Consider the following 27,018-nt stretch of genomic DNA (forward strand, 5'->3'; position numbering starts at 1 on the left):
ATCATTCAAACAAAAAACACATCATAACAATATATATATATATATATATATATATATATATATATATATATATATATATATATATATATATATATATACATAGAATACGGAGCGATTCGTCAATAGTTTTGAAAGACCTGTACAGTAAAAAAATAGAGAAAAAAAAATAGAGAAGCGCCTCTTATGTAACTAAAAAAAGAGCTTGGATGTTTGATATGATAGTGTCTGGGATCTTTATCACTACCAGCCACATACTATCATGGATTTACCGATAAAAGTTTTCAAGTTAAAGCTCATTATGAATACTGAGGTAAAACGGTTTCAGAAGCGCAATTCAAAAAGCAGCGACAATACCATTTTAAAGTCTTACTTTGAATTGGTTATTTGGATATGTAAAAATTTTTCATTAAGTTTTTAGTCAAGTTAAATTTTAAAACGAAAAATAATGTTTTCAAACGAACGACCAAATTGTTTATTTAGATTGATACTTTAATTTAAAAAATATGAATTTCAGTTAAGTTTTTTTGATAATGAATGTCGAATTTTTTTATGAAAACCTAAACGTTAAAATAAAGAGTTTTGTTACCTATATTTGTAGCTTATTCCAAGACAATAGCAACATAAGTTATTATGTTACAAGAAAATAGTTTCAGAACAACTAAAGATTATATTGCGATAGAAACGGAAGACGTTCTTGTTATGCGATTTATAATCACACGTCATATTTTTCCCATGTATTATAAACATATACGAAGTTCAGCTTTTTTAACCAAATTCGACGATGGATGGAATAGATTTTGATGCTGATAGATAACTGAACCTATTTTTATATTACAGTAACATATAAAAATTATAAAGAGAATGCTTCTAACAAAAACGAAACTATATAAAGGAGCATTATAGCACAGCACAGCAGAAACCGAAAGAGCAGATAAGGATAAAATATTGAATACTCAGATTTAATAAAATCTGAATGAAGGTAAGGTAAAGAAAGCTATAAAAACAAATAAAAAATAAAACACTTTCATCCAAAATGAAATAACTACAGAAATACTAAAAAATTTAAGACAAATGCCTGCACGCTTTTAATAATCAAATAAAACAAAAGAAAATCTTGGAAAATTGATGCTAACTATTAATATTATACTTAGACAAGAAGATCGATTAAATTTTTTAATATTGAACTTCATTAGGGGAACTTATTATAAATATCCTACTATAACCTAACAACAGAAACTGAAATTAATTAATTGGGCAGGTAATAAATTACGACCTCCGAAGATAAATCTGACGTTTGAAAATTTGCAAGTTATGACAAATACACAAATAATGAGAGGTAAGGTCAACAGATGATATACTGGTGACTAGTGTAACAAAACGAAAAATACGAGAAATAAAGTTGCAGGCTGCTAATTATCTACATAAAAAAATTATTTTACTTATCTTGTGTGCTTTTTTGTTCCGCATTTTCTTTTACAAACTTCACTAATTGTAATATTTTTTTACCCCGAGTCAACATTGGGATACTTTTAATTTAAATTTTACTTATGTACGATACTGTAAGCAAGTGATTTAACGTCTATCTAGTACATATACGATAAGAAATGGTTATCAGCAAATAATTCAATTACATTCAATATATAAGTATTTTTACAAGCGAAGGAGTGGTAGAAAGTTCTCTTAATGTGAAATATAAAAGATATCCCCTCATACAAAGAAACATTTCAATAAGTTCTGACTAACAAAACAGCTTATTATGTTACAGGAGAAATCATTCATACAATAGCTATCGTATCTATGTTGTAAATAAATTAAGCGAGCAATAAAACTTCACAATATCTAAGTACCTAACGTCGCCATTCATGCTTTGTGGAAACATTCAATGGTATCTAATAAAACACACGTTTTTTTTTTCAGTTGTATTAACACAATCTTTGAGGTTTTATAGTTACAGTTGTAAATCTGTTAAAGCAAAATAATAATCTTTTTCTTTATTGTAGAGACACGTTGCTATAATACATTAGATTTTTTTTATAACTTGTGTATAATAAAAGTGTTAATATTTATTGTATAAGTAATGTAACATACAAGAAAAACATTATAATTATGTGTAATTGCATTTTATTTAAAACTATTTAAAATTTATTTGATTTTTAACACCTATCAATAGAATATTGTATAGTCCGTCTAGAAAGTATCCGGAAAAAAGAAAGCAGAATTATAATTATACGGTATTTATTTCTATCACTTGAAATATAAAATTTCAACAAATAATTCATCTCATTTACTTATACAACCTCCATTTAAATCTAAACACTTAACCAAACATCCTTCTACACCCAAAACTAGGTCAAGGTCATTATTTTCGGTATTGGTGTTCGAGGCCTGTAAAACTGACCAAATCAAACCTTCTTTATCAGGTGGCGCTGCTCGTTTTACTTCAATCTTCATCAGTCCCCATATGTTTTCAATGGGGCTAAAATCTGGAGATGCTGCTGGCCACGGAATATTTGCCAATTCGTGTTCTTGCATCCAAGCTTGAGTAAAAGCAGAAGTATGGCTTCTTGCATTATCTTGCTGAAAACGCTACCCCTCTGGATATAAAACATGAGCCGTTTCAAGAAGAAAACTATTTAGGATGTCACAATATTTCGCACTATCAACAGTGCCATTAACTATACTGAGAGGTGTAGCACCACAGTGAGATATTGCTCCCCCAACCATTATTTTAGTGGGAAATTTGGAAATTTGAACGGTAACATTTTCTCTTGATAGGATTTTTAGATGATTTGCATCAAGCTGGAAACAACTTTCATCAGATTTAAATACATTATTAAAATTATCTTTTCGAAAACGTAGACAAAAATCTATTCTTAGTTGCCTTTGCAGAGGTGTTATTGTAGGGATCTTTTTTGGATTCCTTGATATGTAGCTTTACTTTTTCAGTGACATGCGGACAGTTTCTGAGCACACTTTTATTCTTCGTTGATTTCCAAATCTGTTCGCAAATTTTTGAAACTCTAGGCGCGGATTTTGTCGTCCTAAATCCACTAAGGCATTTAAATTGTTTCCGCGAATCTTACGCTCTCTACCCGAAACTGGTCTATGTCTCATATCTATGCCATTTTTTATCCTCTTTATTGTCTCATACACTGCACTTTTTCCGAGTTTAGTCAATTGCACTAATTCTTTAACGTTTCGGACACCCTTTCTATACAAATATTTCACCACTTTTCTTTTTTCTACTTGATGCATTACTTTTGTCTTAAAATGTTACAAAAAGGAAATCAACTAAAATTAGGAAAAATATAAAATTCCGGATACTTTCTAGACGGACTATATATACATTTACTAGATATTAAAAAATTATGATAACTTGTAACGATAACGCCGATCGCTTTGCCAAAAAAGTAGTCACATGCAAGAGTATTCCTTGTAATGTAGAAATCACATAGAAACATGTAAGAAATCACGTAGAAAGATAAACGATTAAACAGTTTACTATATATCTCGTTTTCTATACAAGTTTCTTCTGTAATTTTTGAACCATCTGGATTACCGTGATGTATACCTGCTTGCGTACACTTTGTTTTCTATTTTATACACACGTCGTATTCAAACACATGTTCAGAAACCAGATATCTTGTGTCGCAAGTCTATGGTTCAAAATTATTCTAAAAAATATTATGGCTAATAGCCCTGTATCTATATCGGTTTCTTTTAAATAACTGATGATAGATAAAATGAACTCTACGAAAGGTGGTGTGGACACCGTTGATCAACTTCGAGGTTCCTATACTGTCGCAAGAAATACAAAACGCTGGCTTATGGTCATCTTTTATGCAATGCTTGATGTTGCTGCAATAAATGCATTTGTGATACAGAGAAGTAACACACCGGATCTAAAAACAAGCAAAAGAAGAAGATTGTTTTTAAAAGAACTAGGTCTTCAGTTAGTGATGGACAATATATATATATGCAAGAGCTCAATCTCCTCATTTGGCACGAGATATAAGAGAGCTTGCTGCTTAACTCAGTGGTGTTGGACCAGTAGAAGCACCTGCGGAATTGCAAAATAAAAGGGGGCGTTGTGCTTTTTATAGAGATCGTAAAACTCGCTACATGTGTCACTACTGTAAAAAATTTATTTGCTTAGAACATAACATACCGTACCTGTTTATCGCATATGCATTAATAAAATGACTGAATAAGTTATATACGTTTTTTAAACATCTGCCATATTGTAGTATGTAATTTCTTTTATATTTTTAGTTTTAATATTATAATAGCAGTTCATTTTTTTATGTACATGTACGTTGTCTTTAGTAGTAGTTCTAATATATGCAACGCAAACGTTGTTACAAAATTAAACATAAAAAATTCTTAGTTTAATTTTTGGGCTTCTCGGATCCAACCCGTTCCTTCGTGTATCAAATTATCACCCGTGCACTGCAGGGTTAACAATATTTTTGAGATTTTTTATTTATTAGTTGTCAATCCATTAAAGTAAAATAATCATTTTCTCTACTGTAGTAACACGTTGCTGTAATACATTTGATTTTTTTTATAACTTGCATATAATTAATAATATTTATTGTATAAGTAATGTAACTATAGTAAATATAAACATTATAATTATAATATTACGTGTAGTTGCATTTTATTTTCAAACTTTTCAAATTTATTTGATTTTATAATTACACCCATAATATTTTAACAAGTAAGGGTTACAACAAAAGAATAAAATATGCCTTCACAGCATAATAATAATGATTTAAAATAAGATCACCAAACCTACATAAAAACAGAGACTTGCTGGAAACCAGAGCGCTGGTTTCTAATGCGGAAGATGGCCAGTTACCTGTTACACTTCTCGTTTTTGTGGCAATTTATTAAATTCAGAAATTATTTGAAGCAAATTACTTTAAAATAGATATTAATATCGATTTTTTTACGGTGTGGCCTATTGGACGTCTGCCAATCTAAGCGGTTTTCAGATCTGAAAATTCAGTTGCATAGTTTCGTTAGTGAACTTTATAATGAAAATATTTATGAACATGTGTTGTTTCCGTTTATATCGCAAATAGTCCTCAACTTATTAACTAATTAGAAATCTATTTATTATGACAGAAGGAATCAAAATGCTAAAAATACAGCCTCCTGGCTTTTATAAACGGTTAAAGCTTAAGAAATATTATCCTGTGAAACAGGACAGGTACATGTAAACTTTGCAGTTTTATGTACACTATAGTTTAGTACTGTATGGATAATGATGATGATGATGGAAAATGGGAATGAACGGATTTGCATGGATTTGTGGTGAAATGTATATGGCTAAACTGGGATGCCCAAACAGTTAGTGGGAAAAGAGACTCATTACTTACGTAGTTCTCTGACATATAATCGGCCATTTTCATAAATGAAGGTAAGTTAGGGATATCCGCATAAAATCGTTGACAAAACAAGTCAACATAAATCGCCGACTCGTTCTGGGTCCAAAAATGACCTGCCAAATAAGTGGTGCGGCCACTTGCCGTTGGAATCTCCCCTCTTGTAAGTGGTTACAAAACCAAGTTTTTAGATTTTGCGAAACCAACTTTGAGTCAAGTGAAATAAACACCCAATTCGGTTCACAAACGTCGAACGGCAATTAAGAAATCAGCCACAAGTCTTAATGGACTTAAAATGACACCAACTCCGCAACGAATTAATTGAATAATGCCCATTTAATAAGATATGGATGGTAAATAATTGCAAGAAAAATTTTGGAACGTATTGAAATGTACCATCCAAGTAATATGCCTCTGCTTTCGCAAGTATCGTAAATTCTCATGAGTGCCAAAAATAATAATATTTTGTTGCGAATCGTTATCCAACACAAAACATTTATCGCGGTCTGTCTTTAGTTTCATCTGTTGGATTGCTTGATGCGCTTTTCCATTGTCTTATGTACAGGTGACATAAAAGGAAAACGATCGTTGCTCATATTCCTCCGAATACAAGAGATGTCCGTTGTTTTCATGTAATATTTGAAAGAAGAAACTTTAATCTTTTGGTGAATGATTTTTGTTTGATGGCCTCTCTTGAGCTTTCATCTTGCAGGAGTTGCTAATTATTGACGGCTTAGTTTTCGAAGGTCGCTTACGTGATTGTGACAAAAGACGCAGTGCAGAATATTTTCTACAACTAAAATAATTATAGAAATATAAATACATACTGGGCATTTTAGAAAACTGGACTTTATTACATAAAATAAAATCTTCCTTAGTTTTAAAATTTTAGCTCTAACTATAAAAGTTCTTTGCATATTGTTACGTTTCATGTGAAAAACCACTTGATTGAATTATAAAAATGTTTAGTGTTAGTGTTTCACTCTGCCACTCTACCAATTAAGTGGTCGATCACCAAAAATTATTTTCGGTTATAGGAAATGTTGCATGTCGCATGATTTAGGTAGTTTTAATAGAACACCATCTTCAATATTACACCGATTTACACTTATTATTACCGTACTTTTCTGAAATGGATAATGCATAAGTAACATACATATTTTATATACATACTTTGGTTTGTATCTAACAGTTTTGTAAATATGTATTAATTTTCTTATTCTTATTGCAATTGTAAACAAAAGCAATTCGATTTTAGAGTCTTTCGCAATTGAAATTTGAAATTATTAATATCTATCATTTTTCGTCCGCGTTGGCTCAAAACGTAATGAGCAGCTCACTATCCATATCCATGTTAAAGAAACAAGGGCAATTAAAGTGAAATTTTTCTAGGCGTATAGTTTTAGATATATATAGATCTATCAATAGAATTTTGAGGAATTCCTAAGTAAAAACAAATGAATTGCATTTGCATTTAATACATCTATTTTAGATTTATTCTGTCCAAATTATCTAATCTTAGCGGTTTGCAAGGAGTTTATGGTTTATACCTGCCACGGGGTGCAGGTAGGCCAGTGATGAGTTTACCAATCTCTCGGGGTCTATTTGAAAATACTTACTTTTATGGCGGTGATGAGTTTGTACTATGTACGAGGGTATTTATGGTAATTGGTGATGAGTTTACGTGTACTCTAGGAAAGACTTATTAATTGGTAGTACTGAATGAACCAAACGGTAGAAAAAGGAAAATCAAAAAAGCGGCACTCATGTTGCTAAGTTGAACGAACAAAAGTGCTTAGCAAACTTTTCATTATAATTGTTTCGTCTCCCTATAATTTAGTTAATTTTGTTTTTCGGTTTTATGATATTATTTTAAATTCATATCAGTAATTCTTTAAGTTTGGGTAAATTAGTTTCCAGAAATCTCCCAAAGGATTAAAATTCATTCATTTTTACATATTTCTTGGGAAAATTTTTGTCTATTATAATCCTTCTTTTAGAAAGTTATTTTAACATTTACAGTTAGTCAAATCAAGCGGTTATTTTTTTCGTGTCCGCTACGTATTTATGTGTTCCTGAGAAGGACAATATGAACGATTTTGTGTAGTTGACGTTTTTCCGCAAGGTAAAATTTTATAGTTTTTAGAAACGACCTCCCTCCAGTAGGGACTTCTGTTAGTATCATTCGTTTCCTCGTGGTATTTTAAATGATTTACACTGAAATTGTTAACCGGAGAGTGCTCCCATTTTGGTTATATTTAAAAAGGTGTTTTGGTATCAACAGATGCCAACCACCGGCCATCAGTTCTAATCTAATAGGGATTATCAAGTTAAAGTTAATTTCATGTAATCGAATTAAATATGCTTAAACAACGTTTTGCCAGGAAACGCACCTCAGAAATTAGCTTAAAACATTAACTTAAGCCTTAAGCGGAATAAAGTCAATTATATGAAACCAACCTGAAGCATGAAAACTTAATAAATAAAGTGGTCATAAGAACGTTAAATTAAATAAAAAAATAATCCACAATACTTTTTGAAAATATCTTCATAAAAAAAAACGCATCTGGGTGAAAGTCATCTCTATTTCGGTTCTTAGACTACATACTGCACTAAATTAATATGTTTATTACAAAACTAGAATTTTTAAATTTACTTTGTGTACCTACTCAAAAAATAACGTCAAGTAGACTAATTCAGTACCCTTCACGCACTGAATGCCGATTCGAAAACAACAAAAACGTTTCGTATTAGACTAAAATAAAATTGTAATCTTATAAAAATCACATACTTATTTTAATCTAACTCACAAAAAATTATTTTGACGTCGACCTAAAGTAATAGGAAACTTAATGCACTTATAAAAGCAGCATGTGTGAATTTTCAAAAACGTTAATCACTTATAACAAATATCGTAAAGTGATCAGAAACTTGTTAAACCCATAAAACCCGTTGAAAGTGTAAGCCAATACTTATCGCATTATTAAAAAACATCCCAAAATTATTTTCTTTAGACAATTATGTTTAATACTTTGCGCTACGCTGAAATAAATATAAAAGAAAACATACAAATAAAACATTATGGCACAGCATTAGAAAATAGAATGCACTCCAACGAGCCTACCTGCCGAAAAATTGACTGAATAGGATTTTACACACATTAGTACAAAGTGCATCCTCCTGAGGGCGCTCCACTACAGAGATCACAGGTGATGCCACAAAATGGTGATATTCATGTGTGCAACATCAATGATTGTGACATCACACACAAAATAACGTTAAATTAAAACTAAGCGAGCACTAACGAAAACAGACGACAAAACGTCATCGAAAGGTGAGAGGTTTGCGGTAATTTCCAAAATAATCAGCAGTATATCTGTTTTTATAATAATATGATTCATTTTGTTGTGACATCCGAGTGTATGATGCCACAACAAAAACAGTGGCCAGATTGCAAGATAGTGCACGCAAATGATGAACAAATATAAAACAAACACACATACACACACGTACACGCACACGCACAAACACACACGCGCAGGCACACGCATACACACTGGTAGAATTAAACGGACATTTATACAACAAATTAGGATGGCGATCTTCCTACCATTTAGAGCGTACTAATCATGTAATTACTTTCAAATCAAAGGACCACCCACTGGCGTGAAAAATAAGATTACAAGTAGTTTAAAATTTAATAATTGAATGTTAGTACAACTAGGTTAATATCTAGCCAAAGCTTTAGCGCAAGTTCTTTTATTGAAACCGCCGATCACTGTCCATACACTAGTCCGCGACACACTACAGTAGCACTGATACAGATTCAAATGTTACTAATAATTATCACTTCAACTAACGACGTGTTATTCAATATGAATATACTTGATAAATATTGAGCGTTCAGATTTTAACTATAAGCTATGTAACAGTAACTAAAATGCGAGAGTAAAACTCTAAACAAGAAGCAACCAGCTCAGCTGGGAGACAATTTTATACTGAAATACCTAAAATTCTTATTACAATGCCAAACTATTGCAAGAGATTTGCGGGGAACGGGGGACAACTTCGATATTTCTATATAGAGGAAGGTAAAACTTACCTTTTGAATTCTTGTCTAACAGGGAAATTTTTGGAATTAATCGGAGAAAGTTAATCTGTAGGTAAAAATATCTTTTGAATAAATTTTCGGCTTTCATGAGAACTTGCTGGAGAATTTACCTAGGTAAAATTTAAGACGTGTAAGTTAATTGCTACCAGTGGCGTAGCAACACTTGGATACATTTCTTACGGAAATGTATCCACACATCCACAGGCACACACATACGCACACGCAAAGAAAATTTTGATCTCAAATTCAGCCAAACTCAGCAAGACACATGTGTAACTAGTGAAGAGTTAGGACTAAAAATAAAAAAAAAAATTTCAATGACAACGCAAAAAGAGTGGCTGTTGCTTAGTTGCTAGATCATAAGCAAAGGAGCAAAAAAATTTATAATTACCTCAGAGCAGAACGGGAGGATAAATACCAAACAACTGCCGCAATTGCAATATATTTCATGGTCAATATATTATTATCTATTATACCTGTGCAATATCTCTACTATTACAGAAAATTGACAGTTAGTGTTTTCGGAATTCATAATTGGAAAGATCGAACGATGGTCTGCTATACGAAGGAGAAGGTGGCAAGAGCCCGAACGAGGTTTTAAGTTTTTTGAATAATTATATTGCGACATACATTTTATGTGCCCCTTACGTAAAAAAATTAAAATTTTTTGCTGATAACTGGGCTGGTCAAAATAAAAACAAGGTTTTGCAAGGTTTATCATAACACTTGTTAAACTAGGTAAATTTGACAGCGTTGAATTGCTCTATGCAATTAGGGGTCACTCATACATGCGGTGTGATCGAGATTTTGCCCTGATCAAAAGGAAGTTAAAGAAAATTGACAGATTGTATCTGTAATTGGTGCCCACGTTATTATAAAAAAACGTGTCTTAGTAACTGATCCTGTGGAAGAAAAGTTCTCAAGGAAAGAAAAATAAGATTTCAAATTTCAACTTACCATCACATGAAATGTCGAAAAATAGAGCGAAACCTGTCACATGCAGTGAATTTCTTATTGGTGCTATATCTGAGAAGTTTAACATTCGAAAAATAACCTAAGTAGTGATAGTTTTGCCTTTAAAACGAGTGTTCGAATAAATCCATTCGAACATGTAAAAACTATTTATCAATATTTTCAATTTAGGTCAACTCCACCTTTGACAAAAATTCGCCCACTGTGTAAATATATAAATGACAACATTGTCAACAGTGCTTAGTGTTATATCCGAAAAATCAGGCATCCCGCCTACACCCCAGAGCAAATTTAGACGGGGACGAAGCAACGTCCCTATTTTGCAGAAGTCCTCAAAAATCCATCAAGAATTTACTCCTCACAAAGTTATACAGTGCTCTCCAAATCTGTAAAAAATTTGTCCCGCTTTTGGTATACAACACTCAATTATAATAAAGTAGTGCCCATTTGGTATAAGTTAGAATTATTTGAAGTTTTCACATAATTCTCTGGGTAGCCTTTGAGACATGGTTGTTACATCTCTACATCTCTTAATTCAGGATCTTCGTGATAGTGACTTAAATGGACAACATCCTGCACATAGACGTTTTTAGTTTTTTATGTATTTGTACTGATTTTATTTATGGTATTTGTTTTTCTCTCTTTTTCTCTTTAATAAATCGTTTTGTACCTTTGGATAGCTTTTTCAACCATTAGTGTTTAAGACATTTCTATATTACAGATCTCATATTTGTATCCAGCAATCTATCTCTCATTTAGGACATTCTTCATGTCTGTCCCATTGTGTAGATACTAATTTTATCTACATAAAGTGGTCCTTAGAGCCGGATCTTGAGGCTCTTCTCTAGCTGTAACCTCTTTCTTAGCACTTTGGTTCACAATCCCACAAAAATATCTTATATTTTTCCCAACTTATCTCATTGCTTTAAAACCCCACATGTTTCAGATTAATAATTTTAGCAGGTAAAGAACTCTTCATATCCTAAAAATTTTATAGATTATTGCTTATCTGTTCGAAACCCAAGACTTTTATTGATCATTGTTTGCCAGTATTTTCTATACATTTTTGTTTTACCGGCTAGGGTATAGGGTCGTTTATTATACCCTGGGTATATGACATTTTACATTTCGAATACGTTCGCATAATATTTCACTTTGTGTATTTTGTTTATTTCGTATTTTGTATATATTTTTTGTCTCTTTATAATTATCTGATAATTTAGGTATTAGTTTCTATATATAAATTTTCATTGCGTGTCAAAGATGGAGTAAACACAATGTCTAAAAAATAGGCGCTTGGCAAAAATTAAATTGACAAAATTAAATAATTATCTTGATATTAATTTGTCTAATCTCATTACTCACTTCACGAAAGATCGTATTTTGTATTTAAAAAAGGCGTATGATTCTTATTGCCAAGCCCAAGATCAAATAGAATCCTTTGAAGCTAAAGATGATATAGATACAAACATCATCGATAATATTAATTTAAATATGCTCTCCATACTTGAGAAGAATTTGCTTAAGTTTAGTGTATCAGAAAATAGCAGTTCTTCTAGTATTTTGTCTTAAAATAATCCCTCTAGTTTACCCATGCAAAGAAGCATAAAACTTCCGCAAATCCAATTAGAATGTTTTTCTGGCGATTTTACCAAATTTCAAACCTTTCTTCAAATATTTATAATCTTCAAATATTTATACTATTATAGCACCGTAGATGCAGATAATAATGCAACTTTTACCCAGCTCAGAGAATTTCACATGACTGTCTTCAATGCATATAAATCTCTTCTAAACTTTCATTTTTAGCACAAGAAGTTATTAAATTTAGTTTTCATACATCTTATCAGCCAGAAATTAGACAATGCTATATTTCGGCAATTAGAATTTTCTCAAAAACATGAGCAATCAGACGTTTCACAATTTATCATGGATAGAAAATCTAGTCCGTCATTTGGAAATGCTTTCCATCACCATTGATAAGTCTAAATCCGTCGATAACAAAGATGTACGATTTTCATGTCATACCTATTCTGATGCTAAACAGAATATGGTATCGTTTCGTTTCAGTTCCTTTAATGTAAATTAATGTAAAGTTATGTGCATACTGTAAAAACAAGTCTCATTCTATTTATGTTTGTAAATATTTTAAGTCCCAAAATGTTGCTAGACGTGAATTTGTTAAGCAGTACTCATTATGTTTCAATTGTTTAGGCAGTAAACATTTTATTAAAGCTGATAGGTAAAGTGTTATTAGCAAATATCCAATCTATGTATATGCAGATATGCGAGGACAGTTCCGAATTACAATCAATCCTACTCAATTTTCTCTGGCATGACTCACCAGAAATGCCATTTAATGCATTTCAGCTCACTAGAGTTCCCTTTGGTTTATGCTCATCGCCATTTCTCGCCACTATGCCACTTGCGGACAATAATAAGGATGATTATCCTTTAGTCTGTGATACTCTCTCGTTTTCTACCTATGTAGATGATATTTTAGGTGGATGTGGCGCTTTAGAAGAATTAGAACTCTTGTTCTCTCAACATAAAATCTTGTTAGGTAAGCACGGTTTTATTCTCCACAAAGGACTTTTTCTCGAACAACGAAGAGTTTTTTAAAAGACATGGCCTCACCTTTTCGACTCACTTAACCCATAACTTAGGTGATTCTTCTCCGAAAGTCCTCGGAGTTAAATAGAATCAACAATCAGATACATTTTTAAAATGAATTTAGCCGGTTATATCACTACCTCTTCCAAAATTCTCTAAATGTTTATGAAAGGCTAAACTTAGTTGGCATGAACCGATCCTCGATCCAGAATAGTTAAATGATTGGAAAATTTTCTTTTAAATGATAATTTTCAATCCATTACCCTTTAGAAATTTCCATGATGTTTAGTATTAGATAAACGAATTATAGATGTTCAACTTCACACCTTCTGTGATAGCTCCCTCAATATATTTGCAACATGTACATTGTACTTATATTCTGCGCGTAGTGTACGAGGATTGCTTAGTCTCCTCTCGTTTGGTATTTTTCAAATCTTGAATTGCTTCTGCTAAACAAAATCTTACGATACCTCGATAAGAGTTGACTGCTGTGTTGATCGGAGTTATTTTAACTTAATCAGTTTCAAATGTATTGAAGAGGAATTGGCCAATCGCACACACTCATATTTATAGTGACTCGTTAGTAGTTTTTAGTTGGATTTTGAATAAAAGGCTTTCGTTAAATCCTTATGTTAATAATCGTATGCAGAAGATTATTGCCCTAAGCAAGGAGTAATCCTCGTCCCAGAGACATTACATGCAATTACACCCTCTCAATGTTATGATTGTTAGGCCCAGAGTTTCTTATTAAGCATCCTCTCGATTTTTCGCAGTTTAAGATTATTTCCATCACGAAAAACTTACCCGAGATTCGGTCAACATAAGTTACGTTAACCACCGCCTCCCCTGAAATACAAGTGAATGAAACCTTGAAATTCATTTTCTTCTAGTTTTCAACTTTTTCTCGCATGCAAAGAGTATTGGCATATGTTTCTAGATTTATCAAAAATCTGAAGAATAGAAACTGTAATCTCCCATTGCTCTCATCTTAGAATGAAGAAATTGAAACGGCAACTTTAAGCATTGTACGATACTCTTAATTACGATCATTTCACAGGGAACTATCGAAATTAAGAAGTGGAAAACCTCTCTCGAACAGATCGCTTAGGCAACTAAATGTTTCCTATGATCAGAAGTATTCCATACTACGTGTTGAAGGTAGACTTTCCAACGCTCCCCATCTCCCTTATAATGAAAAACATCTCATTTAATTCTTCCTAGTTCTTCCTAGTAAAAATCGAATTGTATATTTGATGATGTATTAAATTTACGTCTCCCTACTCCACAGTGGCCCACAAGTGTGTCTGTCTCATTTCAGAATAAAATTTTGGTCTTTGTCGGGTTTCACTCAAATAAAATAAGTAATTCACATCTGCGTGGTATGCCACAGGTTTAAAGCAAAACCAGTCACCCAGGCAAAAACAAGTCAAACCTTGTTTCAGGCACAAGACCTTTTCAGTTTGTTTTAGTGGACTATGCTGGACATTTTACGTTAAAATCATTTTACCTCCTTAGATCTGCTTCCTATAAAGCGTATGTAGCATTTTTCATTTGCACCACCACTAAGTATTGCCATCTTGAGCTAGTAACCGGCCTCACTAGTCAGGCCTATATTTTGGCACTAAAAAGATTTATAGCACGAAAATCAGTCCCATCATGTATCTGTTTTTATAATGCGACTAATTTTTATGGGGCAAAAACGAACTCAATGAACTCTATAATTTTTTTATGAATGAAGACTGTACTACATCCAATAAAGACTTCGCAGCTCAGAACCAAATCACTTTTAAGTTCGCTACCCCCCTTAATCCTGCAAGTGTAGGAATACATAAAAGAGGCATTCAGTCAGCTAAGTTTCATATCCGTCGTGTGATCGTGAACGAAGTGCTCACTTACGAATCCTTCAATACAATACCATGCCAAATTAAGTCGATTCTTAACTCTAGGCAACTATTTAGGATCTCAGAATGCCCAGAAGATCTTTTCTTTCTTTGCCCTGCCTATTTTCTGGTGGGCCAATCTCTATTAGCCCCATCGTAGCCTAGTAATATTTTAGAGATCCCAGAAAACAGACTGTTTCTTTATCAGAAATTGTCTCAAATCCAATTATTGTTTTGGAAGAAGTGGAGTGCTTCATACCTCCAAACCCTACAATCTCGATCCAAGTGGTGTACTATTACCTAAAGTCCCGTACAAGTCGATGATATAGTAATTATAATAGACGCTCACCTAGCCCCGTAAGTAAGTAAACTTCCTAACCCCACTTAATGTAATTTGCTTTCTTCTCTTTTCTCTTTTCTAGTTTCATATGTTTAGCCTTTAGCCCCCTGGCGGAGAGTCTTCTTCTTATGGTGCCGTGCACCTATAGTGCGTTGGCGAATTATCTTAAGGTCAGACGTCTGTCTTTTGCGGCATGCAAAAGTTCGCCAGTGTGAGTTACGCCTGTCCAGTTCTTTATATGTCGCATCCACGACATTTGTTTGCGACCTACTTCTCTCTTGCCCTCAATCTTTCCTTGGATAATTAGTTGAGGGATTGCGTATTTTTCCCCTCTCAGGATGTGGCCCAGGTATCCAATCTTTCGTGCCTTGATCAAGCTGAGCAATTCTCTTTCAGTATTTGCTCTTCTTAGGACTTCCTCGTTTCTCACCCTATCTGTCCATGGTATGCGGAACATTCTTCGCAAGGTTCACATTTCGAAGGCTTCCAACTTGTTAATGGAAGATATTTTCAACGTCCATGTCTCCATGCCGTATAACAATATGGACCATACATAGCACTTAACCATTCTGTAACGGAGATTGAAGGAAAGATTGCGGTTACAAAGTAGCGGTTTAAATTTAAGAAAAGCTTGTCTTGCTTGTTCGGTACGGCATTTTATTTCTTGTTGAGGATCCCATTGGTCATTCACCATCATTCCCAAGTATTTGAATGTTTTCACTTGCTCGATTGGAGCATTATCTACGTGCAGTTGTACTCTGAAAAATGCGCCCTTTCTTATTGTCATGCATTTTGTTTTTCCAGCATTTATCTTCAGGCCATATGTTTTTCCTGTGGTGTTTATTTTATTTAGTATCAACTGCATATCATGTTCGTTATCTGGGATTATTGCGGTGTCGTCAGCGTAACGAATGTTATTTATCGGGTACCCGTTGACCTTTATACCACAATCAGTGCCTTCAAGTGCCTCTGCAAAAACATTCTCCACATAGAGGTTGAACAGCATAGGAGACAAAATGGCGGAGAGTACGTTCGAATAAATCCATTCGAACATGCAAAAACTATTTATCAATATTTTTAATTTAGTTTAACTCCACGTTTGACAAAAATTCGCCCACTGTATAAATCCATATATAAATGACAACATTGTCAACAGTGCTTAGAGTTATAACAGTGCTTAGTGTTAAAGTTTTGTCCCGCTTTTGGTATACAGCACTCATTTATAATACATTAGGGCCCTTTTTGTATAAGTTAGAAGTGTTTGAAGTTTCCATATAGTTCTCTGGGTAGCCTTTGATACATGGTTGTCACATCTCCACATCTCTTAATTCAGGATCTTCGTGATAGTTACTTGAATGGACAATAACCCTCACATAGACGTTTTGAAAGGCTTATTAACTAGTAAGTAGTATTTAGTAGTAGGAATTTTGTTTAGTTTCTTATATATTTGTACTGATTTTATTTATGGTATTTGTTTTTCTCTCTTTTTCTCTTTAATACATCGTTTTGTACCTTGGGATAGCTTTTTGAACCGTTAGTGTTTAAGACATTTCTATATTACAGGTAAGAGCTCTCATATTTGTATCGAGCAATTTATGTTATACACTCTCTCATTTAGGACCTATTCTTCATGTTTGTGCTATTGTGTAGATACTAATTTTATCTACAACGAACTTACTTTGACAAACGCCCATTAATAATGGCATCCAAGGTTGAAGACGTTAGAAAAATGCTATTACTTGTATTACTTGTTTATAATGGCAAATAAAGGTGTTTTCTGGTAAGTAATGTTTATACCTATTACTGAATTATTCCTCATAATTTTTATTTGAACTACAATTAGCTGCAAAAGGGAGACTTCAACACAATTTTAAAATTAAAATACAGTAAAACCTCCGTTAACCGAAATATTTAGGGGGGAGGTCGTTTCGGATAACAAGAATTTCGGTTAAAAATAACATTATTTTTTATAATATTCTTGATCAAAGTATTGGTATTAAAAAATACTATGAGTTGATTTCGTAATGTTTTCTAATAAGTAAATCCAAAATAAAGTAATAAAATTAAGTACAATGAACAAGTTTAACATGCTTTTTTAAAGAAATCTGCTTTTTTTTGTGTTTTCGTTTGACAACGATGTTTCTCTCTCCCTCCATCGTTAATTTGCAGAAGGTCATGAGTTTGCCTCATTCGATTGTTCGACGAAACGTAAAGCAATCTGAAAAGGACAAAACTTTATGTAATGACAACAAAAATTAAGAATCTAGTCGTGTCCCTAACTAATTAGGCCTACTGTATAAAATTCTTTCCTCTAAAGCATTGAAAATCTCGTCGACGGTCTTGTGCTGCCTGTTGCCTCTTGGGTCGTCATCTTCGTCATCTGATATGCTCAGGTTGTCTTGATAAAGAACCATATCAATGATGTCCTGGTCGATGAATTCACGTTCTGAGTCATCAGCTGCTAACCAGTCACGTATTCTTAGTTAATTTCGTCATGTCCCAGCAAATTTTTAATGAAAGGTTTAATTTCTTCTGTCGTTTTCTTACCATTTTCTTCTTCAGGATCGTCAATCAAAATCTTATCAAAAAGTTTGTTCCAGCATTTTTCCAAAGTTGAAGATGTGATCTTGGCCCATGACTCAGCTCATCAATAAAAATGTTTTATTGTTACAGATTTGAGAATTTCGGGAACAGTTTTGAATTAATTCGTCTCCTGTAATAACAGATATCTTAAGAATGCTTCTCTATAATGTCTCTTGAATGTCTCTATGACTGCCTGGTCTAACGGCTGGATTAAGCTTGTGACATTCGGTGGCAAAAATCTGACAATTGTCTCCATTTTGTAGATTTTGAAGGTTAGGGCGCATTGTCAACAAGCAACAATGCTTTGATGGGAAGGTTTTTTGATTTTAAAAAGGATTTTACACTTGAGACGAATTCATTTTCAAACCATTCTAAAAATAAAGTGGTCGACATCCATGAACTTTTTTGGCTTCTATACCTTAAAATGCCTTTTCGGAAATATCTTTTAGAGCTCTTGGTTTTTATGATTTCCCAACACACATAGACATCAATTGGTGAGTGAAATTAACGGAATTGTTTACGTTTTGCGACAAATATTTACTTTTTATTGACGAAATTATTGAAACTGTCAGCCGTTTCGGTTAAACGATGTTTCGGTTAACCTTCCGCTACCGGAGGGGGGTACAGATTGTACCCCAAATTCGATTTTTCATGAATAATTTTTAAAAATGTTGGAATTTTGTTTAACTGTTCTAGTTACTTCTTCATTGGGATGTGTAAAAGCATATTCAACCATTTGTCTTCAATTTGACATATTTTTACATATGAAAAGTGCAGCACTGTGCTTGGGGTACAAGTTGTACCCCCTCCGCCAACCGCGGTACAGTTCATTGCGGTCGACGTCGCTGACTAAACCAGACGTTTTGCGCACGGCACCAAACCTGTTGTTTGCAATAACACACAAATCACAAATCAGTTCTGTGGATGACTTAGTGCTAACATATCGTTTTAGTTTATCCATTTGTGATTACACGATTTACCGATATGTATGTCGAAAAAAATAAAGTTAGACCTTCGGAAAGAACAGGATTGTGAAACTGCAGTGCAGTGGTTAGAGGAAAGTGATGATGATTACCTTTCTGAAAGAGATAGTTTATCGGATGATTCAGAATTAGATGATAATTTAGAAGTAGCGGAATATGAGCCTGAAATTCTGCAGGTAATTTTAATTTTTGTTTTATGTACGATATTTCCATCTTGAGTTTATTATATTTTAGCCATCTGAGAGCGACAGTAATGATTCTGAAAAACCAGTTTTGGGGCAGTAGATTCCACATTTATTTCCAAGAATGGTACAGTTTGGAAAAATCGTCCTTTAAGACAAACTAGATGTCGCACAGAAAACTTGCTCGAAAAACCAGGGCTTACAGAATAATCTAAAAATGTCGCTAAAATATGTGATTGCTTCAAATTATTTGTAGATGAGAAAATTGTAGAGATCATCGTCAAATGTACAAACTAGAAAGCGGAGAAATACTAACAGGATTGGAATGGGAAAAATCCTAATAAAACAAGAACCTGGTTGCCCACTGATTCAGTGGAAATTTATGCGGTCTTGGGACTCTTGATTACGGCGGGTGCGCTAAAAGCCAATAGGGAACCAGTGCACTTTTTGTGGTGTCGAAACCCTTTGTACAGTCGATCTATTTTTCCGGCTGCCATGTCACGCGACCGATTTCTACATTTAATTTCACTTATGCGATTCGATGATTTGAACAATAGAGAAGAACGTAGAAGTTCTGACAAACTAGCAGCTTTTAGGGAAGTGTTTACAAAGTTTGTAGAACACTGTAAAGAAAGTTTTAAGTGCCACTCTCATCAAACTGTTGATGAACAACTTGTAAGTTTTAAAGGTAAGTGTCCATTTAGAGTCTACATTAAATCAAAACCAGCCAAGTATGGCATCAAAATATGGACTCTAGTTGATGCAACAATCACCTATGCTGCTAACCTTCAGATTTATACTGGAAAATATGGTAACAAACCAGAAAAAGACCAGGGCAAAAGAGTAGTACTTGATTTGGTCTCATTTCTAAAAACTGGTTATGGCATCACTACTGATAATTTCTTTACCAGTGTTCCCTTGGCAAAACAACTCCTAGATCGACAAATAACATTATGTGGAACACTTCGAAAATACAAGCAGGATATCCCTCCAGCCCTACTACTCAATATTTCTAGACAAGAAAAGTCCTCAGTTTTTGCCTTCACTGACGTCTTACGTTCCTAAAAAGAATAAGGCAGTAATTTTATTGAGTACAGAACATAACGACGATACAATTAGCAGAGAAGAGACGGACTATAAGCCAGACATAATCTTGCATTACAATTCTACAAAAGGTGCCGTAGATACTATGGATAAGATGGTAAATGAATATTTTTGTAAAAGAGCCTCTAAGAGATGGCCATTTGTTTTGTTTCAAAATCTTCTAGACATTGCAGGTCTGAATGCATACGTACTGTGGACGACAAAGAATTCCATTCGTGCGTATGAAGCTTCTCACAGACGCAGAGAATTTTTACTAAACCTGGGTCAAGAACTTATAAAGCCCCATGTCGATAGGCGACTACAAAGTCCACAAAAATTCCATAAGCGAATTATAAACGCGATGTACGAATTATGCCCACCGCCACCAAGGGAGAATGGCGAAAACGACGCCACCATCTTGAAATCCTCAGGGCGATGTTTACTTTGTCCACGCAAGAAGGACCGCAAAAGCAGAAAAACGTGCAATTTTTGTAAATTCTTTGTTTGTGCTGAACATCAAACAACCACAACAATTCAAACAATAATATGTACAAAATATAAAGCTAATCAAAAAAAACGATAATTAATTTTTTCAAGACACCATATATTTTTTTATTGTTACTTATATTCAATAAAAAATACTTGCATTTGTTTTAATTATGTTTTAACTAAAATTATTGCATTATGTTAATATTTAATCTATAAAAATGCATGGGGTACATAATGTACCCCCTCCGTCAACTACAAAACAACTTGACCCTTCGGTAGCGAAAGGTTAAAAAGGTTTCGGTTAAGGGAGGTTTTACTGTATTATACAAATATAATTAAAACTATTTACCACTTATTTACATCATTGTATTGTAAATAAAGTTATATTGAACATGTGTACCAAGTTTCCCGATTCTAAGTGATTTCGTTATATAATAATTTGGTTTTTACCTTCTCCTGTAAAATTTACTTTTATGCAGATGTCCCATTTTTGCAGTTAGCAGTTCATATACAGGGTGGTTCTTAAGTAATTGTACAAAATGAAAACGTAAATTCTACACTTTAAAATACTACGATTTAAACCAAATTGCTGTCATAAAATGTTGATATTAAGAAAGATACAGGGTGTTAAAGTGGAAATTTAAATTTTATTTTTTGCTATAAATTTCATGATTGTGAGCAATTATGTATTAAAATTTACAACTAGGTACTTTTGAATATGAGGAATTATAATTTCATGCATACTTTGATGTAGCTGATAAAGGGCGCCACATATGCTACATATGTGGCATAAATTTACACTTAACTTTTTCGCTCTTTTAGTTGGTATATGGGTATTTTTGATAAAAATATTAGATACATTATTTTAACAAAAAAAGGTATACCTGCTATTAACTTCAAAAACAGTTTTAGAGATAATCGCATCTTACAAATCAGCTGCATAATTCTGGTTTAACGCAATTACTCCAGGCAACGAAGGGAAAATAGACAAAAACATCAATACTTCTGAATTTTGCTATAAGATACCTTTCAACAAAGTTATTCATTAACGAAATATTAAATAAAATAAATATGTCAGCAGGATAATTAATAATAAGATTTGAGAAAATAACAGAATAATAGGATTTTACATCAAACAGTTTTCGTTTTATAATAAATTAAAGTCATAATCAAAACATTTTAGTTAAAAACCAAATTAAGAAATAAAACCAAATAACATTAAACTTTTTGTCAAAGTAAGTGCTCGATATGTCTACTATTTTTTTTAATTCATTTGTCAATCCATTCCATAAAAGATCGTCTCATTTAATATGTAGCATCATTGGTTATAAAGAAACTGCTGCAGTATTTATTATAAGTATTAAGTATAAGTATTATAATAAGCATACTTTTTTGATTTTTTATGAATTAAATAATTATATCAATATCCTTCCACATATATATATATATATATATATATATATATATATATATATATAATACATATATACATATATATATATATATATATATATATATATATATATATATATATATATATATATATATATATATATATATATATATATATATATATATATATATATATATATATATATATAGCATAGCAATATAGCATTGCTCCTGTAGTGATCCTTTCCCAAGTTAATATGCTCCTTTTCTGACTTGGCTGCACTGTACTGAAGACGACCAATAGTCAGAAATACGTATATACGGTTGCCGATATCTTTTACGAGTTAGTGTATCTGACAGAAGCTGGAGCAGCAAAATATTGTAAGTCATATTTTCCTACTTATATTCCAAGAGTCACTGTTCAGGCCAACGAGAGATTCAGTTTATCGTAAAGAGAAGATATTCCAAGAGTCATTTTTCACTCGGGCCAACGAGAGATTCAGTTTATCGAGAGGAGAAAGGCTATCATAATTTGAATGATTGTTGCTTTTGAAGGAGATCATTAAGGACGATATACTTGCAACAATCTGTTGTAAGATTGCTGATTACATAGGGAGCGGTTGAGAGGAGATAATATAGTCTACAAGGAACAAGGATTTGGACCACTCATCATCAGAGAGAGATATTTTTGTTTTCTGCAGTTTTTTTTTCTTTTATTGATAACACAATTTTTACACGTAATTTAGAAAGGATATAAATATTTTGATTAGGAGAGTTAGAATAGTTTGGGATTTTGAGTTTTCAATTAATATTGTTTGTACCATTAATTTTGATTGTTCACATACGGAGAACAAAATTTTGAGAATCCTTATATGAGATTTGTTTATTGAAAACTTTTGAGTGTGAATTATTTCCTTATTTTTATTTCAATATATAGTGTTAGATCATATGTGTTTTTTATTATTCCGGTATTCTCTGGACCTTACCTTTCACATGTAATAGCATAGATATTGAAGCACGAATTTAACCCTGAGATAAAAGAATTAAAAATTGTGATAAAGTCATAATCATATCATTTAAATAATTTTAATTAATCAAAAAAATTAATTAGCTAATTATTGCTTGGCGCACCAAGACTTTAAATATGACAATAACTGGCGCCCAACGTGGGGCTTGAAAATATCGCAGCTTTACATTTGAAGGAAGGGAAAGAGATCTGGAATAAGTACAGGTGATCCAGAGAAAAAACATATAACATTGAGGGAATTTTAATTTGAAAGTATTTTGACAATTTTTCCAGGGAATATAAATTTGATTTATTGATTGATCGTAGTTAGTGGATATTTACTGCTATTGAATTATTTGATTTTATTTTCTTTACCAATCGTACATTTGATATTTATTTTGAATTATTTAAATTTTACTGATTGCATATTTGATATTTGTCGTGAAAATTTAATACATTTGGGGAGAAATATTGTCGTGTTCTGAAACATATAGAGTGTTGTAAAATTTCACATTTGGCGGGGACAAAAACAGTAACGAAAAGAAACAACATGTCGACCACAAGGAGTCAAAGCAAAATGCAAGAAAGGAAGGAGGATAACAGAGAAGAGGAAACAATTATTGATGAAGGATCGGATAATGAAGGAAATGCTACAATAATGGAGGAAAGAAAAGAAACAGGGATGCTGGAAAAATTATTAGCAATGATGCAAATACAGACACAAACAATGGAAGAAAACCAACGGGAAACAAGGCTAGCAATAGAACAAAAATTAGAAGAAAATGATAGAAAAATGGAAAAGCGTTTTGACAAATATGAAAATGAGGTAAAAGTCTGTTTAGAAAAAGTCAGAGAAGAAACAGAGAGGAAACTAGAGATGCAGAGAGAAGAAATAGAAACTAAAATGAAAGATATTAAGACTGTACAGAAAAAAGAATAAGAACAGTTAGAAGAAAAATTTGAAATGGCGCTACAAGAAGACAGGAAGGAAATAGAAAGAAGATTAAATCAAAATGAAAAACAAATGGCAGAAATTGAACTAAGAGGGGTAGAGAGAAAAGAAGTTATCATCCATGGAACAAGCGAGTCGAAAATACAATTTGGCGGGGATATTCGGAAAACACACCCAGTACCGTTTGTTAAAATTTTGAAAACCAAATTACAACATATTAGATATTTTGACGAGTGCAAAGAAACAATTAGAAACCATTTGAAAGAAGGAGCAGCGTTATGGTATGAAAGCAAGGAAGATGAGTTTGAAAATTGGACAGATTTTGAAAATAAATTTCTCAACTATTTCTGGGGGAAAAATAAACAGAGAGAAATCAACCAAGAGCTACAGAATGGAAAATATCACGAAAAAATGGGAATATCTGAAGAAAGATATGCTTTGCAGATATATAACAATTCAAAATATCTAGAATACAAATATTCTACCGAACAGCTGGTAGAAATGATCAGCAGACATTTTGAGGAAACTTTGGAAGATCACGTGATTTTGAGAAACTATCAAGATATTGATAGTTTGTGCCAATTCCTTCAATTAAAAGAAGCGAAAAGAAAAGAAATGAGAAATAGAAGACAACATGACCAATATAATGGACCGGAAAGAAGGTATTCATCAAATTATGACCAGAGAAACCGACATCCCAGATCAACAAACGAATATAGGCCGAGAAATTACAATAATTACAATAGACAACAAAATTACGATAACAGGAATGACACACAACATAGAACACATGAAAATCACAACAGGAATAGAAATGCACAAAATCCTCCGAATAGGAATACTAACGAACAAAGGGACGATAGAAATAACCAGAGCTTCCAACAACAAAATAGAAGGGAGATGAATCATGTAGCAATAGGAAACGAAAGACAAATGTCTAATTCTAATCTAATATTTTTAGATGCATTTATAAAACATAAAGCGATTAAAATTGTGATTGATTCTGGCTCGGAGATATCGCTAATCAATAAAAAACTAGTAAAAGAATTAAATTTGGACAGATTTGTGTATAAGATTCCTAGGGTTGATTTAGTGGGTGCAAACAATACAAATTTGACGACAGTAAACGAAGGTTTGGGAGTACAGATAAGAGTGGGAAACAAATTCCATATTATGAAATGTGTGGTGATTGAAGATTTAAATCATGATATGATAGCATGAATTGATGAATTGAGGAAAAAAGATATCACCATAAATTTTTCGGAAAATAAACTGGAAATCAGAGCAGAACCAGACAACACAGGAGTAGAAAAGCAAACAGATAGGAAAACAAATTCTGGAAGGATCAATGCACAGGAAAAACGCAAAGAAATCGATATGACTGTAGAGGATAAACCGAAAGTACAAGAACAAGATCTAACAGAAGAGAAAAAGAGAAGGAAGAAAAAGAAGAAGAGTTCGAAAAGAAAGCAGGAAAATAAGATGGAGACCAGAGAAAAACAGGAAATAGAAGGTACAGAAGAATTGTTGGCAACCGACGATAAAACAGAATGGAAGCAGGAAGAAAAAGAAAGTATCATCAGAGAAATGAAAGGAATAGAAACATGGTGCTCGGAATACCAAAGGGAATTAGAGGATAAAAAGAAAACAGAAGAAAAAAGGGCACTGATGGACGAGAATCCAGAATTTTGTGAAGAAGTATTATGGACAGTGAACACATGTGAACAAAAGGAGGATGAAAGAAAAATAAATTGTGGAGAAAACATGGGAAAGAAAATAGAGAAGATTTTAGGAAACCATGGAGATCTTGTTAATGAAGTAAACCGAGTGGCTAAAAATTATGAACTTTCTTTTAAGGGAAAATACTTGGAAAAATTTAAAACGAAAATATATCCAATCCCGTATACATACAGGCAATATACGGGGTATTTTAACATTCACGATATTTATCAGTATCATAAGTAGATTTTAATAACATAGTGAAATAATTTGATCCTAGAAAACTTTTGTCATTTTTAAAATTTAACAAAGAGTTTTCGGCAGATCAAATGGCGGGGATTTGTTATGATATGTAAAATCGAGAAAAATATTGGTTTGATTGAAATATTTCAAAGTTCAAAAACATTAAAATAATTCAGATAAGTAGGATAATAAACAACAAACATTTCAAAGAAGGAAAGTTATTAAATTCTTGGATTACCTGTACTAAACAAAATGTAAGCTATACATAAATTATTTCTTTGTTATACTTGAGTGACCCGCATAATTTTAAGTGAAATCCAAAGACAATTGAAACGGGTTTTCCAAAATACGTTAATGCAGTGATTAGAGACAAATAGAAGAGATTTTAGAAAGAGGTTTTTGTTTGTTTTTAAGAATTATAGAAAATATTATTTGTAAATAAGTTTTAGGAAATTTTATAATTATAGGTAAAATTTGTTTGTTATCGAAATGAAAAAATGGGGGAATTGTGACGAGTTTTGATTGGCGGAGATTGAAAAAGGTGGGATAAGTATGTAGGAAAAAGTTTAGCGAGATTGAGGAGAGAGAAAGGAGGATCAGTTGGTTTTCCAAATCTGTAAGACGAACAGTGATTGTTCTCTGGCGGTTCCTGAGAAGTAGCAAGCAGTAGTGTTGAATGTTAGTGAGTTTTTGTGGAGTTAGTGTATCTGACAGAAGCTGGAGCAGCAAAATATTGTAAGTCATATTTTCCTACTTATATTCCAAGAGTCACTGTTCAGGCCAACGAGAGATTCAGTTTATCGTAAAGAGAAGATATTCCAAGAGTCATTTTTCACTCGGGCCAACGAGAGATTCAGTTTATCGAGAGGAGAAAGGCTATCATAATTTGAATGATTGTTGCTTTTGAAGGAGATCATTAAGGACGATATACTTGCAACAATCTGTTGTAAGATTGCTGATTACATAGGGAGCGGTTGAGAGGAGATAATATAGTCTACAAGGAACAAGGATTTGGACCACTCATCATCAGAGAGAGATATTTTTGTTTTCTGCAGTTTTTTTTTTCTTTTATTGATAACA

This window comes from Diabrotica undecimpunctata, chromosome 6 (assembly GCF_040954645.1).
Source record: "Diabrotica undecimpunctata isolate CICGRU chromosome 6, icDiaUnde3, whole genome shotgun sequence".
Classification (NCBI taxonomy): domain Eukaryota; kingdom Metazoa; phylum Arthropoda; class Insecta; order Coleoptera; family Chrysomelidae; genus Diabrotica; species Diabrotica undecimpunctata.